Below are 4,053 nucleotides of genomic sequence, written 5' to 3'. Positions count from 1 at the left end.
GACTCAGATAATAAACGCGTCCCTTCTGTCAGGTGTTTTCCCCCAGTCCCTAAAAACAGCAATTATCAAACCACTGCTGAAAAAGAACAATTTAGACAAACTACTACTCCAGAACTACAGGCCCATCTCAAACCTCCCCTTTATCAGTAAGATTATTGAAAAAGTTGTATTTCAACAATTAAACACCTTCTTAACAACGACCAGCCGCTTTGATGTTTTCCAGTCAGGTTTCCGTTCTCACCACAGTACAGAGACCGCCCTTATCAAGGTGTTTAATGACATCCATATAAATACAGACTGTGGAAGAACCACCGTGCTGGTACTATTGGACCTCAGTGCAGCATTTGATACTGTTGATCACTCCATCCTGTTAGAACGCCTGGAGAACTGGGTCGGCCTCTCTGGTACAGCACTCAACTGGTTTAAATCCTACTTAAAGGACAGGGACTTTTTTGTATCAGTAGGTAACTTTACATCAGAAATGACAAAAATCCCATTTGGGGTTCCCCAAGGGTCCATTCTGGGTCCCCTCCTTTTCAATATCTACATGCTCCCTCTAGCCCAGATAATAAAAAATAACAACATCAGCTACCATAACTATGCAGACGACACACAGCTCTACATCACCATGTCACCAGGTGACTATGGACCAGTTCAGGCACTGAATAAAAGCCTAGAAGAAATCAATACGTGGATGTGCCAAAATTTTCTCCAATTGAATAAAAACAAAACTGAAGTAATAATATTTGGACCAATAGAGGAGAGATCAAAAGTTAGCACACAGCTTCAGTCGCTTCAGCTAAAAACCACTGATCAGGCCTGAAATCTGGGAGTAGTGATGGACTCAGACCTGAACCTTCAAAAGCATCTAAAGACAATTACAAGGTCGGCTTTCTATCACCTGAGGAGCATTTCCAGGATTAAAGGACTGATGTCTCAGCAGGATCTAGAAAAACTAATCCATCCGTTTATTTTTAGTCGAATTGATTACTGCAACGGTATCTTCACAGGACTTCCTAAAAAGTGGGTCAGACAGCTGCAGCTGATCCAGAACGCTGCTGCCCGCGTCCTCACTAAGACTAAGAAAGTAGAGGACATCACCCCAGTTCTAAAGTCCTTACACTGGCTCCCTGTATCTCAGAGAATAGACTTTAAAATACTTCTGTTAGTCTATAAATCCTTAAATGGCTTAGCTCCTAAATACATCACAGACTTGTTATCAGCGTATAAACCATCCAGACCACTCAGGTCTTCTGGCTCCAGCCTGCTCTGCATACCTAGAACCAGAACTAAACACGGAGAAGCAGCATTTAGTTCCTATGCTCCAATTATCTGGAACAAACTTCCAGAAAACTGTAAAAGTGCGGAAAGCCTGAGTTCTTTTAAATCAAGATTAAAAACACATTTGTTTAAAATTGCCTTCAACTGTCCTAGTTAACTGAATCAGCACTTTTTTGTTCTATTTTCTATCTACATTTTATTCCTACTTGCTCTTATTCTGTTTTATTTTGCTATATTTTAATCATGTAAAGCACTTTGCATTGTCTTTGTACTGAATTGTGCTATATAAATAAATTTGCCTTGCCTTGCCTAGCTAACATGCTTCTATCAATGGGATCAGCTGTCGAGGAAAATCAACCAATCAGAAGCCTGCAAATGTTCCAAATATATATTGTTAGGATATCAACAAGGTCAAGTGGAACGAGCTGTTTATCCCAGAACTGCATGGCACACTTAGATGGCACTGATCCAAAAGATTGGCACATATCTATCAGATACCACCCCGGAGGTGACACAGTTTCCCTGCTGATGTCACAGTGTGGATGTGTACCGCCCTTGTATGGGTGTGTCCCAAGATCCCTTTATAATGTTTGTGTGATGAGCACTCGGGGCCTTCCTGCCGATCAGGGGCCCATCAGCGCTGGTGTGACTGTAACTATTTCTCTGTCTTTACGTAGATAAAATATAACTAAAAGCATACTTGTCTGTTTTATGCGTCCTAAATTCAAGGTAATAAGTAAGTGAGGGTCGCCTGACTGGGTAAAATGAGCTGGGTCCACCGAGGGTGCTTCACCGTAGACACGGCACGGTGAAACATTAACAATATTTAAACAAGAAAAAGGGGACCAGGGTAATTTCTGCTGTCCTGTCTCTAGGACAGACTTATTTCTGTAGCTTTATACAGAGAAAACAAACATTTATATGTTAGAAAGAAAGAGGAACCAACCACAGGTTGATGTTTTCAGGAAGAAGGCGGTCTTTATTCTGAGGCCCCAACAGAAAACCAACAGAGGTCAGACCGTGAAGTGGCACCATGATGGAAACATCTCTACAATATCTGCTCTGTAAGTACAAAACCTGTTGTTGTTCAGGCAAAGTAAATTTACTGTCTGCTCTGTTCTAACCTGAGTCAAAGAGTTGGACCAAAACTTCAGACTGAATTCAGATGAAAGAGCTTCTACACATCAAGCAGGAAGAAAAGTGACTTTACTGCCTCTTTGTAGCTCTTAGTAACACAGCGCTGGCTTTCATGGACACACCTCAGATAAACTGAAAACACTGAACATGACTGAGATATGAAATGACAGGATAATGATGGAGAAGATGATGAAAAAGAGAATAAAATGTTTAAACTAATTTAGATATAAATGCTAAGTCTGGATAAAGTTATTATTTTATTTGAGTAAATAAATACAGATTTAATGAAGATCAGTGTGATGTAATAAATGTTTATGGAGGAAAAAATGTCTGGATTGTGATGTTCTCATGAACTTTTATGTTAAACTAACCAATAAATTTTATTTCTCTTTAGTTCCTTGTTTGCTGCTTTGGTGCAAAACAAATGAAGGTTGGTTCATTTCTATCAATATTAAAACTCAATGAATATTTTCGTTATACAATATTTGGGAGGGAAAAGATGAGATGTATGAAGCTATGTACAAACTTTTAATAATAGTCTTTTTGAAAACAATTTAAATTAATGTAATTATCCATTCCAGTCCTCCCAGCTGGTCTGACTGTGAGTCCCAGCAGATCTCAGTTCTTTAAAGGAGACTCTGTGTCTCTGAGCTGTGAGGAGGACAACAGCTCTGCTGGATGGACTGTGAGGAGGAACACAACCATAAGAACCAGGACTCAGTGTGGAGGTGGATGGGGGAAACCAGCTGGTTCTACCTGCACCATAAGCTACTTGCTTCCAAAAGACACTGGAGTTTACTGGTGTGAGTCCAGAGAGGGAGCAGCCAGCAGCAGTATCCAGCTTACTGTCACTGGTAAGATCAGACTGTGGAGTTAGTGTTGATGAAGCTGTGTGGAAATGGATGAAATGCTGTAGTTTGTCTCTGTGTTGAGGTGGATCAGTGATCCTGCAGAGTCCTGTCCTCCCTGTGATGGAGGGAGATGACGTCACTCTGAGCTGTCACACAAAGACCGCTCCCTCCAACCTCCCAGCTGCTTTCTATAAAGATGGCTCCCTCATCAGGACTGAGCCTGCAGGTCACATGACCCTCCACCATGTGACCAGCTCTGATGAAGGCCTCTACAGGTGTAGCATCAGCGCTCATGGAGAGTCTCCATCCAGCAGGCTCTCTGTCTCAGGTCAGGAAGTGAAAACAGAAGTCCTTCATCTCTAGAGTAAATATCTGAACTGTGGAGATAATTTAATAAATATCTTTATTTTAGTGAAACCATCAACCACTGCTCCGACCACATTCCTATCTCCTTCACCATCTTCTCCCCCCACATCGTCCTCCTATCCATCTCCTCCCTACCTGCTCCTGTCACTTCCATTTGTCATTGTTGTGGTTCTGCTGCTGGTTCTGGTTCTGATGGTGAGACGATGTGTTCAGAGAAAGTCTGAAGGTGAGACAGGCTTCTGGATCTAAATGCAAAACTTGTTCTGTGCAATAATTCATACATTTTAAACCCGTTCTGTTGGATTATTACATGTCTTCCAACTACAACCTGAAACTTTGTTCTTATTATAAAAATATTCTGACTCATTAAATTTAGATTCAGTTAATTTCTCTTCAGGTGATCCAGAAGGAGGAGAGA

General features: G+C 41.2%; 1 long non-coding RNA gene across 1 annotated transcript in view; it reads left to right on the top strand.

The window, feature by feature from the left end:
- Positions 1 to 2,226: 2,226 nt before the first annotated feature.
- The window catches only part of LOC118559013, a 69,212-nt gene continuing 67,385 nt past the window's right edge, over positions 2,227 to 4,053 (top strand). The window contains exons 1-2 of the long non-coding RNA XR_004928598.1: positions 2,227 to 2,345; positions 2,813 to 2,848. This is a non-coding gene — a long non-coding RNA (uncharacterized LOC118559013). The remainder of the gene's footprint in view (positions 2,346 to 2,812; positions 2,849 to 4,053) is intronic.

This window comes from Fundulus heteroclitus, unplaced genomic scaffold (assembly GCF_011125445.2).
Source record: "Fundulus heteroclitus isolate FHET01 unplaced genomic scaffold, MU-UCD_Fhet_4.1 scaffold_200, whole genome shotgun sequence".
Lineage (NCBI taxonomy): Eukaryota > Metazoa > Chordata > Actinopteri > Cyprinodontiformes > Fundulidae > Fundulus > Fundulus heteroclitus.
The sequence above is the reverse complement of the archived record's forward strand: the minus strand, read 5'-3'. Positions and strand labels throughout refer to the sequence as shown.